This window comes from Mytilus californianus, unplaced genomic scaffold (assembly GCF_021869535.1).
Source record: "Mytilus californianus isolate M0D057914Y unplaced genomic scaffold, xbMytCali1.0.p SCAF_8, whole genome shotgun sequence".
In the NCBI taxonomy this organism is placed as follows: Eukaryota; Metazoa; Mollusca; class Bivalvia; order Mytilida; family Mytilidae; genus Mytilus; species Mytilus californianus.
This window is the reverse complement of record NW_026262734.1, coordinates 84207613-84232224: the sequence shown is the minus strand read 5'-3', so window position 1 is coordinate 84232224 and position 24612 is coordinate 84207613.

The following is a 24612-nucleotide window of genomic DNA, read 5'->3' as shown; positions in this document are numbered from 1 at the left end:
ACATTCGATTTTGGGTTTCTGTCTGCTTTAAGACCTCGAATTTCAAAGAAAGGACGTGTAGGAGTGTACGTCAATAAAGGAACAACCTAGTGACGCAAACAAAAACGAAACTATTATCTACAGTTGAATATACAGTTTTCAACATTAGATAAAGATATATACAGCACCAAACGGTCTAAATAGTCCAAAAACTACCAATGATCATGTAGGATATACAAATTACAAAAATATTGATATTCAGTTAAAGTTCGAGTTCACCTGTAAAGAACAACTTTGTGAACACTTGGCAAGGTGAAACCATGTTTTAGAACTAATTTCCCCCTTTTAATCTTTATAAACAACAACTGATAACCAGAAAAAATCAAAATAAGTTTACTTTATATTTCTGATATACTAGTAATAGATTACCCATACGTACGTATAAGTAACACAACACAACACATACTTAATACTAATGTACCAAAGAATGTTTAATTTCACCTTTTCTCCATATCGCAATTTGTCATGAGGAACCGAAAGTAATTTTGCTGGGTTTGAAAATGGGTTCAAATTGGTTAAGATAAGTCAGGTGACCGCATATTGAAATAATTGAAATCAATGAAAAGACATGGTCATTTCTGTATTCTGAGATGCTATTTGGATGTTATTAGTAATATGTGCTAACTCTAAAATTATCCATTCCATATATAGCAATCAATCTGTAACAAGCTAAAACCATTTGGAAAACTTAATAATCGCTAACTTTTAATCTTATCTGAATTGTAATTTATTGTCAATTTGTTATCTATTTTGCTCCAGAATAAATATGTATTCCACTTTTGATATTGGCTACTTGATGGAAACTTTATCTCCGATGGCGATAGTCGGTTTATGTCATTTTGAATTGATCCTACATGAAACTTCAATAGGAGCAGGATGTTCAGCGTGTTAATGTATTCATAGAAACATTTCCAAAATGTATGAGGGTCTTGGTGGGGGTCTTTCATTTATGTATTCTTTCATTTTTAATGCCATTTTTAGGTCATTTTTTCTATTCTTTATACTTTTTGCCCATTATTCTCTTTTCTTTATATTTAGGAACCTCAGTATTGTCTATTCTTTACTTTTTTGGTCCATTTTTCTCTATTCTTTATATTTTTGCCCATTATTCTCTATTATGTAAACCCACATCCACACCCTCATGTATACGTTCTAAACTACGGTAAGATCTACTTTTTTAGAGAGGGACATCTGTAATAATTGAGAATCGTAAGACGGAATAATGTGTACTGAATTCGTTAGTATATTACACCTGTAGCCCTTGCTGTTGAAAGATGTTTGGTTTTTCCGAGTGTTTTAGATCTATTTACGACATTCCAAGTAGAACGAAAAAATAACGTCAAACATTTATTGCTATTATTTTTCACATAATGAGTGTATATTTTTGTAAATTAAGGCAACAGGAATTTATCGATGTTTAAGTTAGGTAAGTAACGATTCTACTAATTATATTATATAATGACATTATTTAAACTATTTTACAGAATCAAGAAAAATGTATCATGTCATAATTTCTCCTTTCTGTTTTGACTGTAAATTTCCCATATTTGGTGAATAGTGATATTGCTAATATCAAACGTTGTATGAATTATACGGGTGTATTATCTGACCTTTTTATTATTTCGTTTTGATAAACTGTTGTTTCGAAGTAATATGATTAATGCGTTTTGACTCGACGTTTTACCACCTCGCCTTGATCTATGACATCCACAATTATCAAACGAACAAACATGCTTACCCTTCCGGAGAACCTGAGACCACCCCAGTTTTTTTTTTTGGAGGGGGGGGGGGGGAGGGGGTTCGTGTTGCTCAGTCTTTAGTTTTCTATGATGTTTTTTGTGTACTGTTGTGTGTCTGGTTGTCTTTTTCTTTTTTAGCCATGGCGTTGTCAGTTTATTTTCGACTTATGAGTTTGAATGTCCCTTTGGTATCTTTCGCTTCTCTGTTACAATGATTCTAACTCCCCATTCCATGTAAAACTGTAAGTGTATTCTTCTTTTCGTGTACTTTCTTCTTTGTGATAAATTTGTTTCATCAAAAATTTGGCGCTCTATCTTTAGTGTAAAATTGTAGGGTCGTCTTTGCGTATAGTATGCTTCTGTTCTGTCGGAAAAATGAAAACAATTTTCAAGATTTAAATGGTTGCAATGAATTCGCCGTTTCCAAATACTTTTTAATTGCCAATATGTTATTTCATTTAAACATTTAGACATGTTATACTATTTTAGTTTTTGATTTTTAAAAAAATAACTATATTGTCTTTCATTCTGCCGATTTATTGTCTCCTCGACGACATACTTTCTTATTAACATTATTTTGATCGTGACATGTTTGTTTGTTTGTTTGTTTCTATTTACATGTGTTGCTACCATCTCCATAAGAGATGCTCAATTTGGATTTTTCCATATTGACGTCAATTGAACACAATCGTAACTACTCGGCTATATTCGCTACGCGTTATTGTGGGCGTAGCGAAAATGGCCAAGCAGCTGCGATTGCAATTGAACACTGATATATTTTTTAATATACTGTTATCTATTAAATACGCGGAATTAATTGATATGACATTTGAAATTAAATGCAAAGGCATGTATACTATAATAGTACCCACGGGTGTAAATAGAATCGTTTAATTTACTTTTTTTATTGATTTCATATCAAATGTTTGATATTTTTTCACGTATTCATACATAATTTATACCATTTAGTAACGGATATCCAATAAGTTATGAACTACAAAGAGATATGTCGCTTACACGGTTCCTAGCGAAAAACATTTTTTAAATGAATGCAATGGTACTTGTAATGTCAGTATACAAAATTCCTAAAAGAACGGATAGCAGATATAATGTTAACAATTGTATTTTTACGTGTTTGAGTATGCTTTTCTTCTTCGATTCATTTCAAATCTAGTCTTATTTATATCAATTGCTATCTTTTTCATTCAATCAGTTAATAAATTGTTATGCTTTAATTCGATACGTCATTGTATAATAATTATTAAACGTTTTAAGAAGGTAGATGGTAGTGCGATCGCATGATCATGAATACATTGAATTTTTACTGACGCAGTTATTAATAATTTCGGTTTGTGACCTTTTTATAATGGACGCTTCACTATGGTATCGGCATGCATGATGTCACAAATCTCAACTCTGATTGGACGAAATAACGGAGTTGAACCAAATCCAACAAAAAAAGATATATGCTACAATAAAAGGAAAACATTACGGACATAAAATCAAAAAAAATTAATTATCCAGATAAATGAAAATTAATTCAGTTAAAGAAGGTGTCATTATCACCACTGTCAAATTATTTGGATTGTGTAGGCTTAGCCTTTAATACATGAGTAGGTAAATATCACTGACAGGTTCATTAGATATACCAGGTCAATTAGGCTATAATAGCTCGAGAGCTATAAATATATCTTATCGACTAAAACTTCCAAGTCGTAATAAAAATCTCAAAGAGTACAAAATATTAAACATAAAAGAAATGCAATGAAATAAAAAGGACCTACTGTCGTAACTTATCCATTTTTTTTTTATTTTGAAAAGGTAGTTGATCTTTTATCTTCTTTCAATAGCTTATAAAGCTCAAAACTTGACTCAGTCATTTGAGATTCACAAGGTGTCTTCAATAAAAACTAAATGCTGTTTTATTAGTTATCGATTTGTCGTCAGATCTGATTAATCTGCATTTGTGTGGTAAGTGAGGCTATTGCATTCAACGTATACACCGAATACGGAACCATTTGACATTTTGTGTAAATGAACTCATCATAGAAACAAGGATCAAAATTAAGCAGGCCATTGGTGACACTCAAATCAGAAAAGTTAAATATGCCAATTGAAGTACGAAGTTAAAGAGTATTAAGGACCCAACATTCCAAAAGGTTTTGCCAAATACAGCTTAAATGATCTATTCCTGGGGTAGAAAATCCTTAGTTTTTCGAAAAATTAAGTTTTGTAAACTGCTAATTTATAATTATGACCATATAAAAATAATGTCTGGTATATGCAATGCATCCTTCCATTACGTGTCAGTGTTTGACGTATAACATATATAAAAGAGAGATGCGTGTGAAAAATATTTGATATAGCATTCTCTTATGGTAATAGCCTGTTATCTATTTCCTTCATGAAGATGTATTTTTTCCGTATCATACTGAACGGAGTTTGATATGAAAAATACTTTAATTTGGTTGGCCAATCCTGCAATGTGTTACAAAATTGCGACATTTCAATTGACTATCGTTGACTTTTAAAGGCCACGACGAACCAGTTTTCCCCCATTGACAAGAGAGATATGTTACTTCTTCAATAATATACAAGACAGTCATATGTTTTACCTGAAAATATTGATTTTGTCAAATTTGATTCCATTCTAAAGCGTGCAAAAAGCTTGACAACGTCTGATGTTAACAGTAGTCTGGTTTCCTGATATATTTGTTTTCAATACCTAAAGTGACCTTACATTTGTGAAGCTTATGAAATCGAAAATATTTTATATTCAACCATCAGAGAAATGGAATATTGCTTTTTATAGCTTTTGCCGATTTTTATTTTTTCTTTTTTTCTTTTTTTGTGAGTTTGATTTTATATCGAAATCAAATCACTCGAGTTGATATCAAGCGATGTATCCAATACTCACTCTTTATGAACCTATAATTATCATTTGAAACACAAGTTAAACAGTAAAATGATTTATTCATTATATATCTAAAAAAAATGAAAGCCAACCTTTTTGTCATCTCTTACACTTTTAAAACATTCATAGCGTTAAATATTTATTACCTTTATGAATACCTTGATTCGCTTCAAAAAAGAATGTGAAGTATTATTAAAGTTACTAAAACTCAGTTTCTAGCAATGGTGTAATACAATTATTGCTAATATTGTTACTTGAATCGCAAATATATCCGAAAGTGATTTAACGCTCTACCCAAAATGTTCAAATTGTGATGTATTAGGCACACAGTATACAATATTTTCAAATTTAAAAAAAAAAAATTTGCAAACTACTTAAGGCAGCAAAGCAGTAGAAAAAGGGCATAACATGTATTTCGAAATGTCAACATGGACGATCGCAAGTACTGAAGTAATAATAATACATAATAGTTTTGATCTTATTTTGAAATAGACAAATTAGTTCGGTCATAAATGTTTTATTTATTAATGAATGCGTTTGAAAATATGATATTACAATGTTGGTTGCTTGGGTTTGCGTTCAAGGTAAATCATTGGTAAGCGGCCAATTTGTTAAGTATTTGTAAAATGAAAACAAAATGAAAAGATTTCTGTGAGCGCAAAACATCATGAGTCAGCTTATTATATTGCCAAGGAATTTATATAATTTATTAGATCAGTTCACCGTTGAAATAACACAAACATATATACCAATTCACTTGCAAGACGTCATTCGATTTATCGAGGACTCAGTACGTTGATCTACTTTTGTAAGAATTACTATAAGAGAAACTCTGTGATCGATTAGGCTTATGGTCCGTTGGGAGTAGTTTGTAAAAATGTTATACAAATTTTATCTTCTCGTATTAATATTGTTTTTGCAAATAGTATTTAGCAAGTTGAGTATCTAGGAAATTAATTAAGCATTATAAAAAAAGATCAAAGGTAAATTCAAGGGGTCAAATGTGTGTAATCTGTGAGTAAAACTGAAAAGCGAGAGGAGACTCCTTCAAATCTTCATAATTGTCTTTTAGAAAAGGGAGCATTTAAAAGTGCGGGAAATAATTGTGAAATTTGCATCAAAACACGAGAATTTTCCGTGCGTTGAAAGACCGTAGATAATCTGTATCTGTATCTGTGATATTGGATGGGTGGGAAATTGTGTACCAAACTAACGTCTGTGTCCTAACTTTATTGTAACGAATGTCGCATTGGTCAAGCGCGCCTGGATTGTTTTTTCTTTTATTATTATACTGACCGACGAAATCGTCCGTGCAGAATGGAATTCAATTGGTATTACCTTATGTAATTAAAATATTGAAAACCGTCATGTTAAACATAAGACCGTAAAGAAATGTAAATTGTACATTATAACATTATATATATATTTTCAATATTATAAATTTTCTTTATTAAAACGTAATCTTGGTGCACTTCAAGTAGACAGCAATTCAACAACAAAAATAATACGTATTTACTAAAATAATCCGAAGAACAAATTATAAATTCAAATGTTAGTAAGTAAAGTTGATACATGTATTATATTTTCCATAAGGTGCATCAAGGCCATTCCAAATTTAATACTTGCTTTTCGCACTTTTCTGTACAAAAATTGGAGCGAGCGAGCAATTTTTATTTCTTTTTTTTTCCTGGAATGATTATTTGAGCAAGAAATACCTGACATTTGATGAGAGGAAAACGTATTTAAAATTTTTATACAGTAGCTAGAAATAATGTTTTACACACCAAACTAAATGTAATTTTCTGTGAATTGTGGGACGAGCGATGACAGTTTGAAAAGGAAATTTACAGATTTGATTTAAATATATAGTCCGATAATTAATAAAGTGTTCTGCTGATTGTTGAAGGTCATACGGTGACCTATAGTAACTAACCTTCTACGTCATTTGGTCTCTGATGGAGAGTTGTGTCATTGGAAATTATGTCACATCTTCTTATTTATTAATGTACATATCATCAAAATAATGGGCACATGACGTTTGCGCTATTTTTTCTGTAACACAATAGGACATTTGCGCTCCAAACACAATGGACATTTGCGCTTTTAATTTTGATACACCTGTATTAAATTGACTGGACATTTGCGCTTTTTACCTATAGTCGTCTACCTGCAATTTTAATGAGTTTTAATCATTACGTTATTAAATTCAACTTATATTTGTGGTTAGTTAGTCCACATTGATATAGTCTTAAACATAGAGTTTAAAGTAATAGAGACTAGTAAAGGGAAAAAATGTATATGTTACGAATGATTTTTATCATTGAACAACAGTCGGTAAATTACATTACCATTCGTTATATTGATGAACAGGCACCTCAGTCAATGTGCTATAAAATGACTTTTAAACACGAATGTGCTATGAAATGACTGTTTGACTTTTAACCATAAAGACAATTATGACTTTGGGTCAAACCTGCCGGTCCAAAGACCGGATAAAAGAGGAGAGAAGTCATAAGAAGCAAATATTGTAAAAGCGCAAATGTCCTATATAAAAAGCGCAAATAAAAGTCCTTTTTTCATAAAGCGCAAATGTCCTATAAATTGAAGCTCAAATGTCCATAAAAAAAAAGCGCAAAAGTCCGATGAAAAAGCGCCGACGTCCACCGCCGATATAAAAATTAGTAAAATCTGTCAAAAACCTTTTATAACACTAACGAAGATCGTTTGAGCATGAGCATATTTTTTATAATCACTTTTGTTAATTTATTTTTAAAAACTAAAATTAAGAGAAAATAAAAATAAACCTGCTGTATATCTTTACAAGTGTATTTTTCAAATGTGTCCTTCAAACTAGTGCCTGCGCGGGTTACTTTCTAGAAAAAAAAAGTGCTACTAGACTCGGCCGTACGGTGACCTATAGTTGCCCTAATCCACGTGATTTGGACTTAATCATTGATCAATATGAATTGTAATTGTATAGGTTTGCATATATTTCCTTTTGGTTACATTGCTTTCATGAGAAAATATACATTCATGTTATATTAGAACAAACTATTGTTATCTCTATTGAATTGAAACTGTTAGAATGATGAACACAAAAATCACTGGAACTGCGTGTCAATAAGTCGCAACCGACGCCATTCTCGATTTTTAGTAAATAAAGTCGTATTGTTCAATCATAAAATGTGTGTGTAGTGTTTTAAGGACTGTTGTTTGTGTAGTACCTTTTATTTTACCCGATATATTGTCTGTCCTTTTTTTACTTTGGTTTGTTAATTATCTCCATGGTATCATCTTACTGTTTTCACACCAATACTACTGCCGGAAACCGAAAGAGATGAATAATGTTAGTAATTGTCTAATAACCCTTCATAATATGGTACCAAATATATCAGCAGCATTAATGATATTTTGGTGCAATTCCTGTTGTTGTGATGCCTGCAGTACATGTAACGATGCAACATTAATTTTTGCCATCTTTTTTTTCTCCCATCTGCTGAACATATCGTTTTACTTGGTACTTATCTAGTGCGTAATCAACTTTAAGGAGAAAGTTTGGAATACAAAATAGGTCAAGATACAATATTTTTTTCTTACTCATTGGAAATACTCTACTTTTTAGGTATAGTTTTGAAGGGTGATCAGAAATGTTATCGGGAAACATTGCATTTTTATTTGAAAAAGAAATCTATATGACATATTTGAAACTTTATATTGATTTTATTAGCTATATAAATTGAATTCTTGAAATATCCACCACATTTAAGTGTCGGTTCTCCGAGGCAGTCCATACTGCACTCTGCGTCTTTAACTTTTAGATAATTACTTTCAATAAATACATTTCCACAGAAATATGTGTAACAGTACTGCAAAATTATAGAACTTATATTGTTAAAAGCATGACTTGTAGACAGAAAGTTCATTTGATATTTTTAGCGAAGTTATAAATGTCCTTTCTAAAATCACCCGTTTTGAGTATTGTCACACCATTTTATAAAACTAAAAGAAAAGTTTTCTTTTCTAATTTTAAATAAACTTTAAGGTAAATTTTCCATATGTAAAATAATTATTTAATTATGAAATTAATGTCAATTGTTTCAAAACTACTGCAGTTTGTTTTAAACACAGATCCTACACTTTCAAGGACCTGGTGACGCACCGTTTTACTTTCTAATCTGATAGTTATTAAGTTCACGAATAAAATTCTTGCCTGAACACTTTTAAAGGTATTTTTCATTTAGATAAAGCGCAATGATATTAGAAAAGGTCTTAGAAATATAAAGTGAAAAAGAGCTGTGTCAGAACCTCGTAAGCGAAGCGAAGTCGCATGATATGTATGTTGACCAGGTTGAAACTGCTAGGACATGGAATTCTATAGATTTATGAGGGTATGGGTTTTACAAAATAGAGACTAATAGGCAATAGAGGTAAACATTGCCAAAGAAAGAAGATACTAATGGGGTGGTAAAATATAAAGGAAGAAGAAAAATAATTAATACGAAAAGAATAGAGAAACAAATCTGTCGACTTTGTTTGATTTGACTGTTGAAAGGATAACCAAAGGCAACCCTTTCAGTACGATACATGTATTATTTTTATTTTCATTATCAATTGGATCTTACACACTTACAATACAACAAATTTAATAGACAATCCATAGTATTTGGAAAAATTCTAAGTTTTGTAATCAGCTAATTTTTGATTATGATTATGATTAAAAACAATAATGTCAACACAAAAGTGCTGAATATTGGGCTGGTGATACCCTCGGGGAGGACACCTCCACCAGCTTTGGCATCGACCCCGTGGTTGTAAACAAACTCACCATACTAAGCCAATATAACTACACAATCCAGTAAAACATAAATGTATACATATCAGTTTTTTTATCAATCTTAATTAGGCATCATTGATTGTACTAAAATTGTTTAGTGCATAGAACCAGGGACTCAAAAGAGCATTGCATCGCCCATCATGATGCTTACCCATTGTGAACAATCGCAGTGATGAAACCCTAGGGAATCCTATTTACCATAATTCTTAAAAAGAGTAATACAGTTTCATTTTACATTTGTCTGGAAACAATTGGTCACTCAATTAATTATTTCAAAACTATTTTATTGATTAAATTTTCTAATATTCTATTTGAAGTAACTGTATCAACCATGTTGGAAAGAGAACCGATTTGATATATAAACCATAAATTTAAGAGGACAACAAAAATATCTGTTGGCCACAGTTTTGCAGCAATTAGTCATTTGAATGACTTTTAAGATTTGGTTTTGTTATTTGAAATCGAGACATAAACAAAATGATGATTGTCAAATGTTGGATTCATTTAACCAATTGGTTACACGGGAGAAGACAGACACCAAACGACGTACACGAGTGGTGGAAAACTATAAAGCTGACAACTGTACAAAAAGTAATTGGGGCTATTGAACTGGAGTAGTTTGGTTTTCTATGCCAATTTTAAGAATGATCTTTTGGTGAAAAAAAGACGGATTGTTAGATCCCAAATGGCGAAGTGCCGTTATTATATTATAAGGTTGAGCGATTCTGACATGAACTCTTACAGTGTTTAGAGAAATAAGAACAATAATTCCCCAATTATCGTTATGAAATAAGTAACATATATATAACACATTCTTATCGAAAAAAAAATAATCATTAGATTAGTTGATACTTTGTATTAACTGTAGGGTTATGGTAGTAACGTCATCAAATCGAGGAGCGTTTAATACAGTGATTTTGTCATAGTTTGGTTAAGTTGGTCATGGTTTAATTAGGTTACTTCCCAGAACGATTGCCTCAGTTCTTTTCAACTGAGCAAATAAAAAGCAAAAAAAAATGTTTGAATCTATATTTTAAGTCAAACGATCTTCATTGAAATTGTTGTTTTTGAGAAATTAACGCAGGATAGCCAAAATATCGGAATTTATTTGTAGTGGTTAAGCGATTGACATGGTTCAGTTCAGTGTCTTGAAATTCGTCATGGTTTTGATCAAATTTGTCATGGTTTAGATCCAATTAATACATATTTGTTTCACCTGAATATTTATAGTTTGTTTTTGCAGGCGCTTGTGAAAAAAAGTTACACAATTTACCAATGGACTAAGAAGAAAAAAAAAACTTTTTAATGTGGTGGACGTAATTGGCAAACCGTACATAATACATTTTTACTTCCCATTTGTTTCTTAAGATATAATTAGTATAGCCACTGCTTTTTTTAACTGACATTCGATTAAATAAATTACAAAAACAGAAAGCGTTGCTTTTGTTTCACCTAGAATCTTGTATCCGTATGTCCACGATGGACTCTGCCGGGGATATCGTGCGCGGCGTCACCAGTCAAATGGTGAAAGACGCCTACCTAAAGTTGCAAAACGTAGCAGCTAGTAAAAAAATAATTGTTGTTTTACTAGCAAACTATACATCTGTTGTTTTTATTTTGAACCAGAATCTGTCTATGATGAATAAAAGGAGATGTTGGGGTTGTAAGCCTATGATACAGTAACCCAACTACAAAACTTCCCAAACAATATCGAGAGGGCACCATACAGTCTTTAACCCTCCACGGGACAAAATGTTAACATGGACAACAGTTAACTTATTTTGTTAATAAACTATAAATCAAATTAAAAACCAATTGTTCAGAAAACATTTGAAGGTCTTTCCACATAAAATATCTAAATAATTGATAAGAAGCTAACTGCAGTTTACACAAAGTTACTTTTTGGTGTCCAATAATAGAGTTCTACATACTGATAAAAAAATATACGGTTTCTATATACTTTTGTTAGAAATCAGGGAGATAATTTGCTACTTCCGGTTTAGAAAATGTTAATTCCGGTCTCATATAATAGTTTTAGTCACACTGATTCCAAAAATATATAGTTCCTATATACTTTTGCTTGAAACAAGGGAGATAAATTGCAACTTCCGGTCTAAAAATATCACTTCAAATACCTTCTGATAAATCACTTCACACTGATTCCAAAAATATATGGTTCTAGGTACTTTTGAATGAAATCAGTGCAGGAAATAGCTACTTCTGGTTTACAAAATGTCACTTCCGGCTGACCTTTTCAACGTCATATATCTACCAACCTAATGCAAAAGACCCCATAGCTTTATCATGTATAAATATGAATTTATATCAAAGGTCAAAATCTAGAACGTCAAATTTACCTTTGACCTTGACTTAAATTTCAAGGTCATAAAGCAAGAACCTCAAATCAAAAGACCCTTTATCTCTCCTATATATGGTTAATGAATAATATCATAATACAGATAATTTTAAATATAAGAGGGGAGAAAACTATAAAATGTCAACGTACCCTTTCAACCAAAGTATATCTGTGACGCCATGTCGTAACTAACAATTTTGTAAAAATATTTTGTCAATATCTTATACGGTTTCTGATGAGAAGCTATAATAAGCTAAAATCAAAATTCAAATTATGACCTTGACCTTTGACCTTGACCTCATTTTCTTTTGTTGGAGCCTGGACCTCAAATCAAAAGACCCTAGGTCTCTATCACTTATGGTTTAATAGTTACAAATACATATCAATTATTTGAATACATAATGGGAAATAACTCTCATAAGAAGTCTCCGGATCGCTTCGGTCAAAATTTTTTGGACATCCTGAGGATATAACGAGCAATTCGGAATAAAAAATTTGTCGGTTTCTTTTACGGTTGCGAAGGAGTAGAGATAACAAGTAAAACGGTGTTCGGGGAGATAGCTCTTACAAGGAAAAATGTCAGATTAAACGGTGTCAGTTTCAAAAGTGTATTAACGGTTCGATATCATACACCAAATATCTAAGCGACATCTTTCGAAACAAAATCTCGCAAGAATTAAAAGGTGCGGAAGAAAAAAAAATATAATAATCAGAACAAAATCAATAGGTCTTTCCACGGAAAAGTGGAAAGACCTAATTACTACAAAAACTACTTACAAAGTTCCGAATTTAAATAGATGAAAGATCACAATTTCGAACTAAAATTAGATCGATAAAATGTCCATTTTTAATCAATTATTATTACATTGGTTGCAATGAATTACATTGATTTCCCAGTGAAATAAAAACCGATAATTTCACATGTGAAATAAACGTGGTAATTTCACTCCTCTGACGTCATACAACAAAAGGCGTTGTAAAGACGTCGATAACGTCGGATCAAAACAAATTGTGAATGCGTAGAAAAAGATATAATTCCTTACATTTTCTATACTTTAATTTCATAAAAAAAGCCATTTGGCAATGTAATAAAAAGAATAACTAATCAAAGAATTCAAGTATCGAAAAATATTCAACTCGTGACCGAACAACACTGATAAATACGCGCATTCGTAAATTAATGTGTTGTTCGGTCACTCGTTCAATATTTTTTCTCTATTTGAATTCTTCGATTAGTTATTCTATAATTATTATGAATAAATAAAAATGATTATGTTTTTATCATAATGTATAAATGTATTGTGTAGCATCACTTAACCTGTTTAGTTTTTTTTCTTTAATGCAATAAAGTTTCGATAATATCAGAAAAAGCTCTGTCGATCTAGTATTTAGTACGAGAAATTGTACATTATTAAATGTGATTGACCTTTTTTTTTAAATTCCAAGATACACGTGTTATTTTGTTTGGTACAAGTACATCTTAACTGAGTATGAACTTTTTTTTTTTTGACCCGCCAAGACAAGACATAATCTTTATTAATAGCAGAGAATAAGAAAGATAAGATGAATACTGGCAGTAGAATTCCATTTTGAAATAAAAAAAAAGTAACTTTTTGTCTTGGATTCATGATGTTTTCATTAGTTGTTATTGGCTTGGAACTAGCTTCCAGAAATGCGAGTAATCACAGATCGGTTCTTTGTGTCTTTGTTGTTTATGTTACTTGATAATTTTTGCTATGTATGGATCTGACGAGTCAAGTCCTTTTCAACTGATTTTATAGTTTGTTCTTCATTGTTGCGCTGTTACACCACTGCCCAGGTTAAGGCGAGGAGAGAGTTGGGAGTCCGCAAACATGTTTAACCCCGCCATATTCTGAATGTGCCTGTCCCAAGTCTAGAATCTGTAATGCAGTGGCTGTCGTTTGTTGCTGTATTCATATTTGTTTTCCGCTTACTGTTTTGAACATAAATCAGGCCGTTAGTTTTGTTCATTTGAATTGCTTTACATTTAATATGTTGGAGCTTTTTACAGCTTTCTAAGAGGTGTGGGTTTTGTTTATTGTTGAAGGCCGTACGGTGACCTATAGTTGCTAACATCTACGTCATTTGGTCTCGGGTGGATAGTTGTCTCATTGGTATTTATACCGCATCTACTTATTATATATTACTATGTGCTTCCTTATGTCCTTTTGTATTCCAAATAAAACTACTTTTAAAGAAAATTGCCTTGAAATGCATTAATATATTATGCTCGTGATTTCGTTATACATGCGTGTCCTATAATGATAATATCTTAATTTTACTGTAGACGACTTAATTTCTCAAGCGATGTATTTTCGCGAGTAGAAGATCAACTAAAATATACGAAGCTTAGATCTACTTGTATGGGAACAAAACAACAACATTTCAAAATGGCGACAATACATTGCCTCGAAATAGGATAGAATGAGTTAAACGCGAGAAAAAAAGGTATCGGCGAAACTTTTTTTTTAACAGTATTTCAAAACTTGTATAAAGTCTATTTATTTTTATCGTTACTCTTCCATCATACACGACAGGAATCACAGAACTGAACCATGTCGAACATGAACTAAACCATGACACTTCGAACAAACCATGCCACCGTTTTTTCATTAATTTTATTTTGTGTGCAATTCAAATGTAGCTATTTTTCGGAATAATGACGGCAGCTTTATATCATGACGAAATATGTGATGTTACAGACAGTAAATAAATCACTTTTTTATGTATGAGAAATGAATAAACAACTTTAAAATTTTGACATACGCAAGCATTGTTCTGTGACAAATTATAAACTTTATGATACAAATTTGAATTTATTAACATATTAGTTATAGAAAGATACGTACCAGTTTGAATTTATGTTCAGATGTTCCTATAACAAACAATCCGAATGTTTATATTTTGTCATTGTTTGTCATTAAGAAACACTTAATACAATCATGTCCAACTTAACTAAACTATGACAAAATCACTGTACTAAACGCTCGTTACGTTACTACCCGTGAGTGAAAGTGGTTTAAAAAAAAGCGTCTAATTATTTAAAGGAAATTTTAAATTACACAAGAATTAAGAATGAAATACTGAAAATAATCTATACTGCTTTGCTATTTTTTATAAAGCGATCAGAGTTCTTGCTGGTCGTTAAAAATACATGAACTTTTATTATTGAACTTTCAGTAGTATTTTACACGCTCGACAAAACTCCCAATGTACAAACATATTTCTACTCATTTGTGCAATTTACAAAACTTTGAATTGGTCGAAATACTAAGAATGCTCTACTCCTTGAATAGACTGCCATAGCTGTGTTCGGTAAAACCTTTCGTAATGTTGGTCCGTAAAGCTCCTTAACCTCGTACTTTATTTAGCCTTTTCGCTTTTTTATTCGAGCGTCATTGAGTAGACAAAACGCGCGTCTGGTGTACAATGTTATAAGCCTGGTATCGTTGATGATTTTTCTTCAACCGAATTTAAGTTATTGGACTTTGTTTTAATGTTTTTACATTTCCTTTATCATTTATATCTTTCAATTTTGTTTGAAAATTGTTTGAGCTATTATGCTGTTGTTGGCCAACTCATTTGTCTAAATAAATAGCTATGTTAGCATAAGGTATTAGGAAAATGTTCTATGTAGTGTGTAAAACATCAACTATTCATTTATCAGAGTGTAAACTATCTGAAACAATAATTATTGGTATCTCTGTGTGTATAACAAGTACGAATTGTTAGAATAAAGACATTTTGTTATAGCAAAAAATACACTACAATATACCCTGAACAAGATTATGAATTTCATTTTATCAAAAAAAATAAGTTTTACTCGCTTTTGTCATCTTTGAAACAAAACCTATTCCTTTTATCTTTATCTATTATTGGAGAAAGTTTCTCTAAGGTTTAGACAATAAGTAGACAAACACTTGATTCACAACTCCCCAAATACGTTTCTGAGACATCAATGCCCAATATACAACCAGAGAAATACACGTCGATTGTAAATTAAAGTGAACCGTTCGGGTAAAGAATTTATCAATCAGATAAGAATACAGATCCTGTGTGCCCAAACTTTGCTTACAAGGATTTGAAAACGCCCCGTTCTACTTTCTGTTTTAAAAACCTTTCGGGATCCGCTGGTTTGGTCGGATTGATACACACCTTAAAAAATTTGAAAGCTGAATATTCATTGGCTGTTGTAACAATTACCTGAACAGAAAGTAAAATGGAGTGTTTTCAGATCCTGCAAAAAAAACTTAGACAAAGGATCTATATTTTAATCAAATTGAGTCTTTTTCGGTTAGGAATAAGAGAAATATTCTGTATAACTTAAATATCTGTTAAATGTTAATTATTTATTAATGTCATTGTTACTTGCGTTTGTAACTCTTATTTATTTCTTCTTAACAACAAACATATTATAAATTATTAATGTTTAATTTTGCAAAGTTGAGAATTAATGACAAAACAGAATTATGAGGATTTTTATGTTATGTTAAACAAAAGGATGCAGCAAATTGCACCACAGCCCTGCAAGTAAAACATTAGGAAACCAATGTATAGATGTCCATCGAATATATATATTATGAAATGACATGTGCTTTTTTCAATTTAAAATACAAACTAGTAAGCCAGCAACGTTGTTTGCAGGATGCAAGAGGTATTTGATTTCCTAAATTTGTTTTATTTTTCATGTGCCGGTTTGTATCATTGTAGTAACAACCCAAGTATCCGGCTCTCTCGACAACGTGTGTTTATAAAAAAAAAAATGCCTCAGTTAATAAAAGATAACACAATTAATATAACTTAATATAATTAACTTAACATATAAACACTATTCGTTGATGCAGTGTTTTATTGAATTTTTTCTTGATATGTACATACTGTAAACCAACTAATTTACGCGACTTTCGCTGATAGAAAAATAACATGAATAAAGCAAATATAAATCGTCGCGAATATGTTAAACTTGTATCATCCTTTATCTAAATACATCAAGTAAATTTGAAAATCGCGAAATTAAAGCGTCGCGAATTAGGCAAGAAAGAATTAAACGCGAAATAAAGTATCCGCGAAAATAAATTAATTTGCAGAAGCTGTGTTTTGAGCTTTTGACATACTGCTATTTTCTAAACACAGTTTTGTTTTTGTTTAATTGTGAGTTTTAAACACTTGTGTTTACATTTTCCTGAAATCATGACACAAGAAGTGAATAAATTATATGACAGGATAAATTTCACCTTCAAAGCCTTTTTGGATTTAAAGTATTTATACTATGCAAATTAAGGTAAAAACTCAAGATGATGTGTTAACCGTATACCATTCAATAAATGAAATTTGTTGTAACTTAATGGAATATTGAAGCAGGTTGTGTATAATTTAAAAATACCTTTATTGTCATATAAACCTATTTAGTTTGTGACAAAAACAAATACAAACAAACTATAGCAAAGAAATAACAATTCTATAATATATGAACACATGAAAATAAATATACGGCCTCTATCCTCAGTTTTAATGTCCATTTTATAAAGGAACCAATAGTTTAAATATGTTCCATGATAGAGGGTTTACCTTTTCGTTTACTTTTTGTTCTTGGGTAAGAGACATAAAATTATGAAACGGTGAACAATTTCCAAATAGATTAATTCTTAGTTTTATGTTAATGGTACCTTCTAGGAGGAAGTCTTTTTTTCATCCTCCAGCAATGACTTTCATCTTTTTTTATTAATCAAGAAATAAATTGCTTTTGCCAGTAGTTTTACATTTTATGTTATCTACCACTTTTGAATCGCTGGAAATTTCGTCGTCCAAATAAATATCATCATTATATTAAAAAAAAACAAGATAAGACGAAGTTGAACATAAATGGCTACAAACATGAACTAGCTTTTTCTTTAACAGTCAAACATGGAAAAAGCATAAGGTGGACTAAGTAAACACCATACCTTCTATAATAAAAAAAATATATATTGAACAGAATAAATCAAATGATCTGAAGTTTGCTATTCTTGTGATTATGGTGAAATGTTTGACCTCTGTTTATTTGACTTGTATCATTGTCTCATTCTGAACCAAAGGCTCAAAAGTCCCGACTGTAGACGTCTTAACGCAAAACTGGACACTAAAAGTATTTATATCTACGTGAACTAAATAAATTTAAAATTCTCTTTCAAATCAATAACTTAGTTTTTTTCAATATAATAGCTGATATTGGTAATGAACTATATCTAAAAGCTTTTACAGGATTTCCTCTCCAAGCAATGTAATAATACATGTGCATATGTATAAAGTTTCTACTTACCGAATTCCTGTATATAGATGTCAATCATGTGGGTTGATAATTTGCAAACAACCAAGAATAAATTAAAAAAAACGTTATTATTCTTTCTGATAATGCTATTGATTTATAGTCCAAAACTTAAAATAACGCAAATGACACAGAAGAATCGCTTCAGACTTTATTTTCAGATGAAGATTTAAAAATAATATTGGCACGAATAAGACCGGATGAAATTACGCTGAAATACAAATTCATTCTGCCAAACTACAAAGTCCTTACAAACACATTATATCAATTATGTTTTATGAAAATAAATCATAAAACTTATGGTATGCTTGATGCTTGATGTCTATGATGGTTAAGTGACCTTTGAAACAAGTAATATATATATATATATACATATATATTCTTATACATATGTGCCAGTAGATTATCGGACTTATCCAATCGAGATAGTTAAATTATCGAATTGTAAAGTCCGAGCCTCGGCGTTGACTCTAAAACTTGATAATTTAAATATCAAGATTTGATCAATCCGATAATCCACGAGTAACTATGTAAGAATCTGTAAAATAAATTTTCATTTTTGATAAACGACAATCCCCTTCAAGTGCCTTCCAAATTCCTGATTTCTACGTCATACAAATATAAAATTGTCAATTTCTCTAAAACCTATTAGCACATTTCGATCATTCAGAGTGATGATAATGGTTTATTACATTTTCGCTCAGCACAAATTTGTATAGTTCATAATGAAAATCAATTATTATTGAGCTATTGCTAGAGCTGTACAGAATAAACTGGGGTTCTTTTTTTAATGATTGATTGTTGGTGTTTAATGCCAATTTTAAGCACTTTGTTGTTTACATTATGGTGGCCTGTTTTGTTGTTGTAGGAAGCCCAAGTACCCGGAGAGAACCACTGATCATTGGTTGAAAAACTGACAATCTCAGATTTGACAGGCTGTTCATAACTGTAGACAAATTTCTAAGACCAGAGTTTCTTGGTAGTTAAATAGCAACATAGACGGAACTTCAATACTCGCTTGTTTACCCAAGAAACACCGTTCAATCAATGTCGAATTGTATTGACTTTGTTGTACAGAGGCTCATAAAAAAGACCATGTTCAAGATTAAGTAAGCCAGACGTGCGTTAGTTCTTCATAAGACTCAAAGCATGTAAATGTCTAACCTGATTCCAACAACACATACACAAAAGATGATATCATAAACGGGCTATACCTTGTTATCAACAACATACTAGAAGAGTTCCGTGGCTAGATATTTCAACAAAAATATTACGTAAGCCAGACGTGCGTTAGTTCTTCATAAGACTCAAAAAGACCTTAGGAATTGCGAGTTTAAAGAGCATACATTACAAAAAATAACCCAAAATAATTGTTTCGAAATGTTTTTAAATTTAACGAACAGTAAATTGCATTCAATGACATATACCTTTGGCACAGGACTATTTGGTTTGTTATATTACATGTTTTTCTGGGGGTACATTTGTTTAGTCTTTTGAATAATTTTAAAGATTTGTGTGCAATAAATTTACAGAAAAATTACAACATCACTAATATACATGCATGTCAGCGAAAAATCACTAGTTGCTCTAGATTTAACATCCTTATTTTAAAGAAAATTATTACTGTGTACATACACAAAAGATGATATCGTAAAAGGGCTATACCTTGTTATCAACATACTGGTAGAGTTCCGTGGCTAGATATTTCAACAAAAAGTCGATTTTCCAATGGGTATTAATTATTGTGCACTTCTACTGGCCAGCTTATTTTTGAACTCGTATGAAGAATAATTAACTAAAACAACCTCCTTAAGACAAAAAAAATATAAAATATGTTGCAAACATCACTGTAATATGTATTGATGATGTCCTGAAACTCAATAAACCACATTGAAGTGGGTGCTGGCATTTCATATATTTCAGTGAACCTGAAATAAAGTATACAACGGAAATAAGAAGGTGTGCCCAATATACTGATATTTCCCAACTTATTTACACAGACGGTCGACTTCAAATTAGAACCTCTGAGAAGCATGAGGATTTCAGCTTTCCATTTGTCAACTTCCCATTTCTCAGCAGTAACATACCCTCTGTCCCAAGAAAACCAATTTGTATTATATTGTTAAATGTTATATGCTATCTTTTATTAACTGTATTGCTATTTTTCGTTTTCTTTCAAAATATGTTTTCAAATTTAATCTTTAATAAATTCCCTGACTTTCAGAAGAATTATTTATACTCTGTGTTATAAATAGGATTCTAAATAAATTCTCAAAATACATTTTCTGTGGCTTAATTTAAAGTTATTAATTTCATTAACATGTAATAGAAATCTAGCCACTAGAGTGTTTGAAACCCATACAAATATTGTCATCTTCTGTTATATAAAATTAAGACACGTGGTATGTTGATTGCCAATTGAAACTAAAAGACTATTAAGATGCTTACATATCACAATGTTGACTTCTTAAAAGTAATATCCCTCGTGATAACACAGCTTTTGTCAAATGAACATTGAGTTGGCCAGCAAGCGTCCGGATCTTATACGAAAAAGTTAAATTATGATAGATAATTGATAATTATTTCGTCAGATGAAATATAGTTTTTTGTTGAAAACTGTTGAAAGATTATAGCTTTTCATGCTTGAGATGCACGATTTCAATCTTTTGTTTAACTACTTTTATTTTTTGGAAATTCTAAGGATTTCTATCCTAGAAATAGACTACCTTAGCTGTATTTGGCAAAACCTTACGGAATTTTGGGTTTCCAATGCTCTTCAACTTTGTACTTTATTTTACTTTATTACTTTTTTGATTTGATCGTCACTGATAAATCTTTTATAGATGAATTGCGCGTCTGACGTACAAAATTTTAATCCTGGTATCTATGATGAGATTATTCATATTACTACTACACATTATGTATATCTTGCACCTTATTTACAAAAATAAGAAGAAAGGAAAGATACTGAGAGGCAATTGAAAATGATAAGACGATGAAACATGGACCAAACAAGGGCAACAATAGCCGAGTAAAAGACTCAACAGTCCACAAAACACCTCACAAAGACAAAAAACGCATCAAAACACGAACCCCAACAAGAAGCAGAAGTGAACTCTCTGTGTGATCAGAAATGGCACTGATTCGTCTCTGTCATATCCGTGTTTTGAATTTGTGTCCTGAATTTAAACATCTATGTCATAACCTTCTCTTTAATCCCAAATCACATATTGGCTTTTCATCACAACGATAGTATTATAAAACAAAATATAAGGAAGACAAGTTTTGTATCAGTGACCATAGAATGACTGATAGGTATTCACTGATGTCGTAGTACCGTGCTCTTCAGGGGGAGAAGTAGCGGTTTCAATGTCTAACAGGGTAACAGTCTAAGGAATACAAGTTTTGTATCATTGACCAAAGCATGACTGATAGGTATTCACTGATGTTGTGGTTTCAATGTTTAGCAGGGTAACAGTCAAAGGAATACAAGTTTTGCATCATTGACCAAAGAATGACTAATAGGTATTCACTGATATTGTGGTTTCAATGTCTAACAGGGTAACAGTCTAAGGAATACAAGTTTTGTATCAGTGACCATATAATGACTGATAGGTATTCACTGTTATGATACTACACGCCAAAATGCCAGATTTTGATAGGATAATACGAGAGAGATAATTTACTCTATCCCATTGCTCAGCGGGAGACAATTTGTTTTAATGTCACCCTCTCGTGCAGACCAATCAAAGATCGATAAATTAAAGGACAGTGAATTGAATTTACTTTAATAAACTAAAGACAATGTTAATGGTCTTCGTTTTTGGCCTCAGAAGAATTTTTTCGTAGACTGTCAAATGAAAATAAAAAGAAATTGGCTTGCTTCAATTCTGTTGTTTTTCTAATAACTGTTACGCTGTTATGTACGTGACTTCATAGTTAAGTACTTTCAATTTAAAATTTAACAGTGATAGACAATAATGATGGAACATTCAGTATAAGCAATTAAATAACACATAGCTGAGAGGAGGTAAGAGCAGATTGGTACCCCTGGAAAAAGATTGTCAACCTCGGCTTCGCCTCAATTGACAATGTTTCCTCGGGATAACAATCTGCTCTATCACCCTCTCAGCTATGTGTTATTTATATAATGTCGTAGTATCGTGTTCTTCAGGGGGAGAAGTAGTGGTTTCAATGTCTAACAGGGTAACATTCTAAGGAAGACTAGTTTTGAAGTGACAATAGAATAACTGATAGGTATCCACTGATGTCGTAGTATCGTGTTCTTCAAGGGGAGAAGTAGTGGTTTCAATGTCTAACAGGGTAGCAGTCTAAAGAATACAAGTTTTGTATCATTGATCAAAGAATGACTAATAGGTATTCACTGATGTTGTGGTTTCAATGTCTAACAGGGTAACAGTCTTAGGAATACAAGTTTTGTATCATTGACCATATAATGACTGATAGGTATTCACTGATGTCGTAGTATCATGTTCTTCAGGGGGAGAAGAAGAGGTTTCAATGTCTAACAGCGTAACAAAAAAAGATATCTAAAAGGTATTTAGGCGGTTTATTGTTAATACCGTGATATTAAATAAGACTAGTCAGCTTGATTTTGACACTAATTTCTGTAAATTGTTACCTTGTAATTAAAAGGGAATTTAACAATGCAAGCATTTGTGTGAATTCATTGTTATGTCGATGCATAATGTTGTTAAAAAGTATGTTTTTCTTTCTCATGAAATAATTTTAATACTTTTCGAAATATTGCTTATCAAGAATTTATATGTCATTGTACACATTCACAAAGTTATCAAATAACGTATCGTTAAGACGTTAATAATAATATTTTTTCTCTAAAGTATTTACAATCGTCCATGTTGACATTACTGAGTACATATAATGTCCTTTGTGTACTGCTGTGGCTTGGTGAGTTGTTAACACAATAAAATTGGCGTTTAACAAAGTTGAAAGCGGTACACCCATTGTGCTTAGTGCATCTTAACTTGGTCATTCTTGGTCCCACATTGAAAAACATTTTCAGAATTGGAGATTCAAGGTATTTACCACTATGAAAAATTTCACCAATTAATAAATACACCATTGTGACAATGACAATAGCTTTAAACATCGTCCGGAGACGAATAAAAGTATCTGCATGTAATTTTGTTTTTTTTTTCTTTATAATAGAGATTACTATATACGCTATAGTTTTGTAATTAAATGAGACGATACCTATCTTCCGTTCCCAGAATACATTATTTATGCATTACAGGAAACAATGTGACATTTTTCCCAGGGCACAAATAAAACGGTTGTGATTATAGAAAAGCTTTAATTAACACAATACAACACATTTAAAAACATATAAAATAATCACATGTATTCAAAATGTAATGATGATATTTAAAAATATATATACAATTTGTCAAGTGACGCCAAGGCACTCAATTAGAAACAATAGAAACAATTCAAAATATAACATTAAATTTGCTTGAACAATTTGAAAAGAAATAATGTCTTTTTATGTCAAACTTAGAAAATCTATAAAGATAATTAAAGTATCTTCCTCATGCATAGCACTACTTCCTTGTCGAGGTTAGGATATATTTGTTATCTTTGGAGTATATAAGCTTTTCAACGTTCTATTTTGATTTGGTTTGCAAATATTGTAACCTCGAACATCACTTAAGATACATTTATTGTCGAAATGCGCAAAGATTTATAGCGTTTAATGTGATAACTATTACTGGGTCATTTCATGCTGTAAAATTGATAGAGTTTAATTCAATTTGCTTACTACTACTGTGTCGTTGCTTCTGTTGGTCGACTGCAAGTGCCAGAAGGTAACATGATCCCACTTACTCAGGACTTCGGTACTTGTATGAAAAAAAAGGATATTGTTTTATAGAAAATTGCTATTGCAAACTTAGGAAATCATTTGAAATTAAAAGAAAAGTATATATGAAATTCATATTTTGCTTAAGTATTAAAGTATTTCGAAATGGGATGATGTTTAATCAAGGATGTTTGATATGTATGTGCAAAGTTTAAACAATAATGAAATTCAGTAATATAATTATGCAGATATAATTTCTTTTGATTCATTATAGCTTAATTTTATTTTTCTAGAAAAAAATGATAAACATTGCATTTTGAAACAAACTTTTATGTCGGAAAATGAGCACATGCGAGTTCCAAATGAATATTTGCTTAGCATGCTCCTGTAAATGAAGTATGATAATGTGAATATGCACGATTGCAACGTAAGTGCCAAATTTTAGGTCCGTTTTATTAATAAAATAACATGTGGTGATGAGTAATCACATTCTGGGTAATTCTGGAAAGTGCACATTGTGTATGATTCAAATTGTATGAGGAAAGAGAAATGGTTGATGGTTGTAA